This window comes from Somniosus microcephalus, chromosome 11, assembly GCF_052327205.1.
Source record: "Somniosus microcephalus isolate GS21.2 chromosome 11, FLI_Smic_1.0, whole genome shotgun sequence".
Lineage (NCBI taxonomy): Eukaryota > Metazoa > Chordata > Chondrichthyes > Squaliformes > Somniosidae > Somniosus > Somniosus microcephalus.
This window is the reverse complement of record NC_140997.1, coordinates 35185372-35197329: the sequence shown is the minus strand read 5'-3', so window position 1 is coordinate 35197329 and position 11958 is coordinate 35185372. Positions and strand designations below refer to the sequence as shown.

The window sequence follows — 11958 nt, the reverse complement described above, 5'->3', positions numbered from 1 at the left end:
TCTCCCTTATCTATTTTACGAGTTATATCCTCAAAAAATTCCAGTAGATTAGTCAAGCATGATTTACCTTTTGTAAATCCATGTTGACTTTGTCCAATCCTGTCACTGCTTTCCAAGTGTTCTGCTGTTACATCTTTTATAATAGACTCTAGCATTTTCCCCACTACCGATGTCAGGCTTACCGGTCTATAATTCCCCGCTTTTTCTCTACCACCTTTTTTGAATAGTGGGGTAACATTAGCTACCCGCCAATCCATGGGTACCGTTCCAGAGTCTATCGAGTTCTGGAAGATGACCAGCAATGCACCTACTATCTCTAGGGCCACCTCCTTAAGTACCCTGGGATGTAGACCATCAGGCCCTGGGGATTTATCGGCCTTCAGTCCCATCAATTTTCCTAACACCATTTCCCTACAAATACTGATTTCTTTCAGTTCCTCCCTTTCATCAGACCCTATGTTCCCCGGCATCTCTGGGAGGTTATTTGTGTCCTCCTTTGTGAAGGCAGAACCAAAGTATGTATTTAGTTGGTCTGCCATTTCCTTGTTTCCCATTATAAATTCCCCTGATTCTGACTGTAAGGGACCTACGCTTGACTTCACCAATCTTTTTCTCTTCACATCTCTATAAAAGCTTTTACAGCCAGTTTTTATGTTCCCTGCTAGCTTACTCTCATATTCTATTTTCCCTTTCTTAATTAATCCCTTTGTCCTCCTTTGTTGACTCCTAAACTGCTCCCAGTGGAGAATGCTGGCTTTAGTCCTCTGGTGGCTGGGAGGACAAAGCACACATTGTTGAAAACCCTTTGGGGGAGCGATGGAGGCCCTTTTGCAGCAGAAAGAGTTGGATGAGAAGGCTGAATCGTTTTCTCGGCCTGCTTCTCGAAATGCAGTTGCAGGGTTGTCGGCAGCGACACTGGCCTCACTTGGGGGATCTTCCCCTTGACGAGGGAGTGGGGATACGAGTAGCATTCTGGATCCAGATGGTTCACTCAGTGAATTGCAGGATTCCTTATCAGAAGTAGAAGAGAAATACAAAAAAAGCTATGGTCTCCAATGCACAACTAGACAATGGAAAATCTAACCTCGTCTACCAAGTGTATACACTAAAAGATGTTATTGAGGAATTGGAGGAGCAAATGGCAGAGCTATATAGAGAAAATGAGGAAAAATCTGAGGAACTGGAATGACAAAAACATATGTGTAGTGTGTCACAACATAAAGTAGAAGAACTAAAAGAGGGTATTCGGCAAAGAGACGAGCTTATAGAGAAACACGGTTTGGTGATAATCCCAGAAGGCACACCTAATGGTGATGTAAACCATGAACCAGTTGTTGGTGCGATTACAGTTGTGTCTCAAGAGGCCGCTCAAGTGCTTGACGGTGCAGGAGATGGACCACTAGATGTGCGGCTAAAGAAACTGGCCAATGAAAAGGAAGAATTACTTGCACAGATCAGAAAGCTGAAATTGCAGTTGGAAGAGGAACGACAGAAGAACTCTAAGATTGAGAATGCGCTCACGGATTCTGATCGACTAGAAAATGGCACAGATCTACAAGTTCTTGAAATGCAGAGAGATGCGAATAGGCAGTTGAGTGAGTACAAGTTTAAACTGTCTAAGGCAGAACAGGATATTTCCACTGTTGAACAAAATGTTGCCAGACTCGAAGGACAGGTGCTTCGTTATAAAACAGCAACAGAAAACTCCGAAAAAATAGAGGATGAACTAAAAGCAGAAAAGAGGAGGCCCTTTGGTCTGCCTGCGCCCCTTCCCGGAGGTCGGAGCTGAGGGGGGGGATATGTGAGCTATGGGGGCGGTTTGTGGATGGACAGTATGTGGCCACCAGATGGAGACAAAGACCCCCTCTCACTCCAATTCAGGTGAAGGCCACACCCACCTCCAACATACCTGAGGTAAATTTACCCATTAGCTCAGGAGTTCAAAAGGCAAACTAGTGCATCCCGCCAGGGCCTGAGGAGAGGGCCAGGCCAGGCCAAGCCAGGGGCCTGAGGAGAGGGCCAGGACAGGGCTAGTACCTGAGGAGAAAGCCAGGACAAGGCCAAAGCCAAGGCTGCTGTTGGGGGCCAGCTTGCAGCTGCCACAGAGAGGTCTGCTGTTGAACCCGGGTGGAATATTGTTTAGTTCTGAGAGCCTGATGTGATCCCTGGACCGGCTGAGAAAGATCCAGTGGTAAAGTAACCCTGGCTTATTGTTTTGGAGAAAATTGATTGAAGGACTGCCTTCCTAACCACCCAGGGCGGGTGATGGTTTTGTTCTTCATTTTTCTTTTTGAACGTCATATGTTTTTGGATTTTGCCAGACGTGAACCTTTTTTCCCCGTTGCCTAAAAATAAAACACAGCTAACTGCTGTATTTCATTTACTAATCTTGTGACTGTGCTTGTGTCTTCCACCCCCCGCCCCCCCCCCGCATCAACACACCCTTCGGTCCAGGTGGTGGTTGATTACACAATACTGTGGAGGAGGAACTCCTGGAGTGTTTACGGGATGGTTTCCTGGACCAATATGTCGAGGAACCAACCAGAGATCAGGCCATCTTAGACTGGGTATTATGTAGCAAGAAAGGATTAATTAGCAATCTTGTTGTACAAGACCCCTTGGGTCGGAGCGATCATAACATGCTTGAATTCTTCATTAAGATGGAGAATGAAATAGTTGACTCAGAGACTAGGGTCCTGAATTTAAATAAAGGAAACTACAATGGTCTGAGGCGCGAATTAGGTAGGATTGATTGGGGAATGTCACTCAAAGGGTTAACGGTGAATAGGCAATGGCAAACATTCAAAGACCGCATGGATGAACTACAGAATTTGTTCATCCTAGTTTGGCATAAAAATAAAACAAAAAAGTTGACTCAACCGTGGCTAACGAGGGAAATTAGGGATAGCATAAGATCCAAAGAGAGGACATATAAATTGGCCAGAAAAAGCAGTAATCCAGAGGATTGGGAGCAGTTTATGATTCAACAAAGGAGGACAAAGTGATTAATTAAGATCTAATGAGAGGGAGGAACTGAATGAAATCAGTATTTGTAGGGAAATGGTGTTAGGGAATTTGACAGGATTGAAGGCCGATAAATCCCCAGGGCCTGTTAATTTATATCCTGGGGTACTTAAGGAAGTGGCCCTAGAAATAGTAGATGCATTGCTGGTCATCTTCCAAAATTCTATCGACTCTGGAACAGTTCCCATGGATTGGAGGATAGCTAATATAACCCCACTATTTAAAAAAGGTGGTAGAGAGAAAACGGGGAATTATAGATCGGTAAGCCTGACATCAGTAGTGGGGAAAATGCTAGAGTCCATTATAAAAGATGTAATAGCAGAGCACTTGGAAAACAGTGACAGGATCGGACAAAGTCAACATGGATTTACAAAAGATAAATCATGCTTGACTAATCTACTGGAATTTTTGAGGATGTAACTGGTAGAATAGATAAGGGAGAACCAGTGGATGTGGTGTATTTGGACTTTCAGAAGGCTTTCGATAAGAGACTAGCGTGCAAAGTTAACGCACATGGGATTGGGGGTAAGGTACTGACTTGGATAGAAAACTCGTTGGCAGACAGGAAGCAAAGAGTTGGAATAAACGGGTCTTTTTCCGAGTGGAAGGCAGTGACTAGTGGGGTACCGCAGGGATCGATGCCAGGACCCCAGTTATATATATTAATGATCTAGACGAGGTTGCAGATGGCACACAGCTGGGTGGGCGTGTGTGCTGTGAGGAGGATGCAGAGAAACTCCAGTACGATTTGGACAGTTTGAACAATTGGGCAGATGCATGGCAGATGCAGTATAATGTGGATAAATGCGAGGTTATCCACTTTGGTGGCAAAAACAGGAAGGCAGATTATTATCTGAACGGCAATAGATTGGGAAAAGGGGAAGTGCAATGAGGCCTGGGTGTCCTTGTGCACCAGTCGCTGAAGGTAAGCATGCAGGTGCAGCAGGCAGTTAAGAAGTCAAATGGTATGCTGGCCTTCATAGCGAGAGGAATTGAGTACAGAAGCAAGGATGTCTTGCTGCAGTTGCACAGGGCCTTGGTGAGACCACACCTTGAGTATTGTGTGCAGTTTTGGTTGCCTTATCTGAGGAAGGATGTTCTTGCCATGTAGGCAGTGCAGCGAATATTCACCAGACTGACACCTGGGATGGCAAGAATAACGTATGAAGAGAGATTGGGTCGATTAGGCTTATATTCGCTAGAGTTTAGAAGAATGAGAGGAGATCTCATTGAAACTTATAAAATTCTAACATGATTAGACAGACTAGATGCAGGAAGGCTGTTCTCGATGGCATGGGAGTCCAGAACCAGGGGTCACAGTCTAAGGATAAGGGGTAAGCCATTTAGAACTGCGATGAGGAGGAATTTCTTCACCCAGAGAGTAGTGAACCTGTGGAATTTTCTACTACAGAAGACAGTAGAGGCCAATTCATTAAATATATTCAAGAAGGAGTTAGATATATTTCTTAAGGCTAAAGGGATCAAGGGATATGGGGAGAAAGCAGGGACAGGGTACTGAATTTAGATGATCATCCATGATCGCATTGAATGGCAGAGCAGGCTCGAGGGGCCGAATGGCCTACTCCTGCTCCTATCTTCTATGTTTCTATGTTGGAGGAATTAAGTCGCCAGACTCAACAGAGCCTGGTGACTCTCCTAAATAGATGGTCTGCTATGGAGGATAGATGGGCAGCTATTGAGCAGAGACACCAGAGGTACATGGACGTCCCTGTGATGAGGACTGTCAATACAGAGATGGGACCTTAAGCCCCCACTGATGTGCATCAAGGTGCTCTCCAGCTTCTTGCTAGCAGTGAAGTGCGGGCGACCCATGAGCGTGATGTTGGTGGTCGACAACAAGGAAGTGGGGGCTCCTCTTCAAGTGCTCACACTCCCATGCCATTGCGGAGCCCTCGGTCAGAGCCCCAGATTCCTCACCCAACTGATATGGCTGTCTCAGCCCCAGCACAGCCGCAGTAGGAGCAGACTGCTGCCAAGACCTCCCAGGCTCCCAATCCCAGAGGACGCCTGTTAAAGGTGTCGAAGCAGGAGAACAGCATAAAAGTGAGCAAGGTGCCTGCACATCTGCTGAAGCCACAGGGGAAGCACCACATAGAAGCACACGTAAGAGAAAGTTAACAGACAAATAGTCACAAGGGTAGTTGCTTGTGTGTTTTGATGTAATACAAATTTAAGATTCTCATCGTCATTTCAATTGTAATAAAGAAATGCGATGGCAAACATTCAAGGAGTTGTCCTATGTGTGCCCAGAAATGGAAGTGTCACAGTGAGGTGTCAGGGCACCTTTCATCTGTAATGATGGTGGTGAGAGTGATAGGAACCCACATTTTATTGTACAGATGGTGTATGGTGTGTTAAGAAGGTGGCAGCCACATGTGTTTGCTTCGAAAACTTAAGCGAATCTGGCATGGATTAGTGCATCCCTTGCATCATGGCCAGCAATGTGCTCGTGTGCTGGTGGAACTGGCACATCCACCTCCACAAGGCCTTCCTCCTCCTCCTCCTCTGCGCTCTGCGCTGACGCCCTCTGCCCTGTGCAGCATCAGGTGGGTGAGCAGGAGGTTGGCGCTCCTGTTGCTGCTGCTGCTGTTGTGCCTCATTCTGCTATTGCCACGGCTGCTCTTATTCCGATTCTAAGGACCAGGATGAGAGGGTATAAATTGTTCCCATTCCACTGGTATATGTCTCAGTTGAGGAATAAATGTTATAAGTGCTCAGGCAATGTGGGGAGAGGGTTTTCCAAGGAGGTCACACTGCATATGGATCTCTGCTTAACCACTGACAAGCTCAATAGACCTGCAAAAAATGTTCCAACACCTCTGCAAACAAAGTTCTGTCATCTGAAAGTCAGCCATGTTACAGGTCCGCTTTTATGCTGCAGGAGCAGCTGTCAATAATTCGTGTAGTTGCTGAACCCGACACAATCAGCTGGTGTGTTTTGTGAACGGCGTGGAACACGCTGAAAATGTCCTAAAATGGGAAGAGCCTGTAAAATCGGATTATGTAGGCAGTTAACAAGCTGTTAACTGCCTTAAGTGCCTCTCCCGCCGCTTGGTGGCGGGTCTGATCAGGACTCCCAGACCCGACACTTGGCAAAGTTGCGTGGAGGCGGGTTGACGGTGGGTTCGGAACCTCTGACCCACCTCCAAACCCACCCTCTGAGCGCTGGCAAAATCGCGGCCTTCAACTCTGATTCTATCTCCACAGATGTTGCCTGACCTGTTCAGTATTTCCAACATTTTCTTTTTTTACTGCAAAAGAGCTGGTTGCTTGGTAGCTTGGTAGGTTCATTTTTAACAGCACTTCTGCGCTGGTGAGGGGTCCTTCCTTCTGCTGAATGCATGTTCAGTTGTGCAAGGTTAAGAGAGGACGTTAGATGGAGCGTTGAGCTACAAAATGGCAGCGCTGGTATCAAATCAGTGTTGCACATTGATTAACATCACAATCAGCCTACTCTGCTTACATCCGGTGAAAACTCCCTGCGTGCATACTAACGCCTTAGCCAAGATACCGTCCGGCGTGCCCTCACCAGAAATGAGCACTTACACTGTGGAAGGCATCTTGGAACCTAAACGGCACTCAGCGCCCAAACAACGTGCACTACAGAGCCAAATTTTGCAGCCAATTTCTCCTAATTGTATTTCATTGTTCTTTAATCTTTAATCATTTTTTCTGGGATGGGGAGGGATTAGGAATTAGTATTAAACTGAAGAATCGTCCATTACCACTTTCTACCTACATTCTCCATTTTTTACTTGCAGGCACTTTTTCACAATTATGAGTGAAGAGAAGGATTTAGGTTTCCGTATCAAAGATGAGCTTGTCAGTAGATTTGAAGAACAGTACTTTTTAATAACATGGCGGGGGCATTTTCTTGTAAGCATGCATTACACCTTTTTTACCATCTCCACAGTCATAAAAATATGCAAATATGCATCAAGTTGGTTAAATTGGCTTCTAAATCTTGATCTTAGTAAAGCCATTGGCCCGAATGGTATAGATGCTCAGGTTTACAACGAACCTACTGTGGCGGTTCCACCGGGTGTCCCTTACATATATAACTAGCTGGAGTGCCCGGCGGTGCCGAGGGTTTTCTGAGGGCATGTTGTTATGAAAAAAGTAGAAATAATTTTTATCTATATATATCAATGAGTCTGTCCATCTGTCTGTCTGTGTGGGGGAAGGAGAGAGAGAGAGTGGGAAGGAGAGAGAGAGAGTGGGAAGGAGAGAGAGAGAGGGGGGAGGAGAGAGAGAGAGAGAGAGAGAGGGGGAAGAAGAGAGAGAGAGAGAGGGGGGAAGGAGAGAGAGAGGGGGGGGAAGGAGAGAGAGAGAGTGCGAAGGAAAGAGAGAGGGAAGGAGAGAGAGGGAGAGAGAGGGGGGAAGGAGAGAGAGAGAGGGAAAGAGAGAGAGAGAGGGAAAGAGAGAGGGGGAAGGAGAGAGAGAGGGAAGGAGAGAGAGAGAGGGAAGGAGAGAGATAGAGAGATAAAGGGAAGGAGAGAGAGGGAAGGAGAGAGAGAGAGAGGGAAGGAGAGAAAGAGAGGGAAGGAGAGAGAGAGAGAGAAAAAAAGAGAGTGAGAGAGGGGGGACGAGAGAGAGAGAGAGGGAGAGAGAGAGAGGGAAGGAGAGAGAGCGAGAGAGAGGGAAGGAGAGAGAGAGAGGGAAGGAGAGAGAGAGAGAAAAAAGAGAGAGAGAGAGAGGGGGGAAGGAGAGAGAGAGAGAAGGAGAGAGAGAGAGTGGGAAGGAGAGAGAGAGAGTGGGAAGGAGAGAGAAAGAGAGAAAAGGAGTGAGGGAAGGGGAGGGAGAGAGAGAGAGGGAAGGAGAGAGAGAAGAGAGAGAGAGAGGGAAGGAGAGAGAGAGAGAGGGAAGGAGAGAGAGAGAGAGGGAAGGAGGGAGAGAGGAGGGGAGGAGAGAGAAAGAGAGGGGGAAGGAGAGAGAGAGAGAGAGGGAAGGAGAGAGAGAGAGAGAGGGGGGAAGGAGAGAGAGAGAGTGGGAAGGAGAGAGAGAGAGGGAAGGAGAGAGAGAGTGGGAAGGAGAGAGAGAGAGGGGGAAGGAGAGAGAAAGAGGGAGAAGGAGAGAGGGAAGGGGAGGGAGAGAGAGAGAGGGAAGGAAAGAGAGAAGAGAGAGAGAGAGGGAAGGAGAGAGAGAGAGGGAAGGAGAGAGCGAGAGAGAGAGGGGGGGAAGGAGAGAGAGGGGGGAGGAGAGAGAGAGAGAGGGGGAAGGAGAGAGAGAGAGAGGGAAGGAGAGAGAGAGAGAGAGAAAGAGGGGAAGGAGAGAGAGAGAGAGGGGGAAGGAGAGAGAGAGAGAGGGAGAGGGGGGAAAGAGAGAGAGAGAGAGAGGGGGGAAGGAGAGAGAGAGGGAAGGAGAGAGAGAGAGAGAGGGGGGAATGAGAGAGAGAGAGGGAAGGAGAGAGAGAGAGGGGGGAAGGAGAGAGAGGGGGAGGAGAGAGAGAGAGAGAGGGGGAGGAGAGAGAGAGAGAGAGGGGGAAGGAGAGAGAGGGAAGGAGAGAGAGAGAGAGAGAGAGGGGAAGGAGAGAGAGAGAGAGGGAAGGAGAGAGAGAGAGAGGCGGAAGGAGAGAGAGAGAGGGAGGAAGGAGAGAGAGAGAGAGAGAGGGAAGGAGAGAGAGAGAGAGAGATGGGGGAAGAAGAGAGAGAGAGAGGGGGGAAGGAGAGAGAGAGAGGGGGGAAGGAGAGAGAGAGAGAGGGGGAAAGAGAGAGAGAGAGGGAGAGGGGGGAAAGAGAGAGAGAGAGGGGGAAGGAGAGAGAGAGGGAAGGAGAGAGAGAGAGAGAGGGGGGGAATGAGAGAGAGAGTGAGGGGGGAATGAGAGAGCGATAGAGAGGGGGGAATGAGAGCGAGAGAGAGGGGGGGAAGGAGAGAGAGAGCCGCCGCTCCTCCAGTCGATGTGTTGTGGGCCAACCCCTGATGAGCACCCGATCCGTTGAGCCAGAGCCCTCGCCGCTGCTCCCCTGCTCGCTGTGTCTCGGGCCGCGTGGTTCTCTGTTTTCCCGCGATGCCGGCCAGAGAGAAGAAAAACAAAAGAGATGAAGAGAGATGCGACTGAGTGAATGATCTAATTTAAAGCAGCCTCTCCCCCGGTAAAACGTGAGAGCCGGAGGGAGATTTTGCGGGTGAAGAAGGGCGGCCGCCATTTAATTTGCCACCTGGGGAAGGGCTTGGAAAATTGAGCCTGGCTGCGGTGGCCGTGCGCGGCCTAACGCTTCAGGCCCGGCCGGGCTCTCGGGCCGCGACTTACCTCAGCTGAGCTCCCGCTTCGGGAGAGAGAGAGAGACAGAGGGGGGGAAGGAGAGAGAGAGAGACAGAGGGGGGGAAGGAGAGAGAGAGAGAGAGAGAGGGGAAGGAGAGAGAGGGGGGAAGGAGAGAGAGAGAGAGGGGGGAAGGAGAGAGAGAGAGAGAGAGGGAAGGAGAGAGAGAGAGAGAGATGGGGAAGAAGAGAGAGAGAGAGAGGGGGGGGAAGGAGAGAGAGAGAGAGGGAGAGGGAAGGAGAGAGAGAGAGAGAGAGGGGGGAAGGAGAGAGAGAGAGAGAGAGAGGGGGGGAAAGGAGAGAGAGAGAGAGAGGGGGAAGGAGAGAGAGAGGGAAGGAGAGAGAGATAGAGAGAGGGGGAAGGAGAGAGAGAGCCGCCGCTCCTCCAGTCGATGTGTTGTGGGCCAACCCCTGATGAGCACCCGATCCGTTGAGCCAGAGCCCTCGCCGCTGCTCCCCTGCTCGCTGTGTCTCGGGCCGCGTGGTTCTCTGTTTTCCCGCGCAGCCGGCCAGAGAGAAGAAAAACAAAAGAGATGAAGAGAGATGCGACTGAGTGAACGATCTAATTTAAAGCAGCCTCTCCCCCGGTAAAAGGTGAGAGCCGGAGGGAGATTTTGCGGGTGAAGAAGGGCGGCCGCCATTTAATTTCCCACCCGGGGAAGGGCTTGGAAAATTGAGCCTGGCCGCGGGGGCCGTGCGCAGCCTAACGCTTCAGGCCCGGCCGGGCTCTCGGGCCATGACTTACCTCAGCTGAGCTCCCGCTTCGGGAGAGAGAGAGAGACAGAGGGGGGGAAGGAGAGAGAGAGAGAGAGGGGGGAAGGACATAGAGGCAGGCAGCGGTGACCATGCGCGGCCTAGCGCTTCAGGCCCAGCCGGGCTCTCGGGCCGCGACTCACCTCAGCTGAGCTCCCGCTTCGGGAGAGAGAGAGAGGGGGGGAAGGAGAGAGAGAGAGGGGGGGAAGGAGAGTGAGAGAGAGAGAAATTCCTGAATCAATACTAATGAATCAACAATTTCCTCACCTCCATTACCATTTTTTTAGCTTCAGGCCCGGCCGGTCTTTAATGGCCGCCACTCACCTCAGCTCAGCTCCTGCTCGGCAGGTTGAAGTATTAGGCCCCACCCACAAACGCCATGAATCGCCCCCCAACTGGTCAACCATCACATCACTCAAAGCTAATGAGCGGTAGGATTGGTCAACCGCTATTTTGTACGTTTTTTGAATGTTTTTTTAAAGTAAATACGCCTATGTCACTCCCCTGATTGGTCAAATATGCCTATGACACTCACCTGATTGGTCAACTGCTAATTAGCTGATTTTGTATGTTTTTTGAACGTTTTTTAAAAAGTAAATATGACTAGGACACTCCCCTAACCATAAGCTTTCTTTTGATATAACATATGTGTAGTTACGCTCTATAACTTTTGAGTGATGCCCGGACATACACACAGACAGACAGACAGATCGATCCTTTTATATATATATAAATATATATATATATATTAGCTTGAGGGCCCGGCGGTGCCGAGGGTTTTTGAGGGCATGTTGTTATGAAAAAAGTGCAAATAAATTTTTATTACATATATAAATGAGTTTGTCTCTCTGTCTGTCTGTGTGGGAAGGAGAGAGAGAGAGAGAGAGGGAAAGAGAGAGAGAGAGGGAAAGAGAGAGAGGGGAGGAGAGAGAGAGAAAGGGGGAAGGAGAGAGAGAGAGAGGGGGAAGGAGAGAGAGAGAGAGGGGGAAGGAGAGAGAGAGAGAGGAAGGAGAGAGAGAGAGAGGGGGAAGGATAGAGAGAGAGGGGGGAAGGATAGAGAGAGAGGGGGAAGGAGAGAGAGAGAGAGAGAGAGAGGGACGGGTCGCGTCAGGCTGACTCTGCCTGGACGGCGCACGCCAAGCCCACAACTAGGGCCCGCTCCCCTGATCAGGGGCCTATCGGGCCGGCCGCTCCCGCTCCCCCGCTCTGTGGGGGGAGGAGAGAGAGGGGGGGAGGAGAGAGAGGGGGGGGAGCAGGAGAGAGGGGGGGGAGGAGAGAGAGGGGGGGAGGAGAGAGGGGGAGGAGAGAGAGGGGTGGAGGAGAGAGAGGGGGAGGAGAGAGAGGGGGAGGAGAGCGAGGGGGGGAGGAGAGAGAGGGGGGGGAGGAGAGAGGGGGGGAGGAGACCACGGCCCGAGTGCGGCCTAGTCCGATTGCCGGATCTGCGGGCTTTCCTGGCCGCATCACTGCCACCGGCAGCTGGGGCGGGGCGCGTCTCGTCGGGCTGACTCTGCGTGGACGGCGCACGCCAAGCCCACAACTGGGGGCCGCTCCCCTGATCAGGGGCCAGCTGGCCGGCTGGTTGACTGTCTGAAAAGATGGGCACTCGGTGCCCTCGCCGGGCCCTGCTTCCCCTTCACTCACTCCACAAACGGCAGACGAACGCCTTTCACTGCGGACTCCAGGTGTCCGAATTCGGTCGGGGATGGCTCGTTGGAAAGCCCTGGTTTTCCCGGTCCCGCACTCACCCAAGAGAGAGAGGGGGAAGGAGAGAGAGAGAGGGAAGGAGCGAGAGAGACAGGGAAGAAGAGAGGGAAGAGGAGAGAGAGAGAGAGAGGAGAGAGTGAGGGAAGGCGATGCAGAAAAATCAAGATGGCCAAATTAACGGCAGTTTGAAAGATCAA

At 50.2% G+C, this 11958-nt stretch overlaps 1 pseudogene; it reads left to right on the top strand.

The window, feature by feature from the left end:
- The first annotated feature begins 816 nt into the window (after positions 1–816).
- Positions 817–1789, top strand: LOC147110471 (leucine-rich repeat flightless-interacting protein 2 pseudogene; annotated as a pseudogene).
- Positions 1790–11958: the final 10169 nt, after the last annotated feature.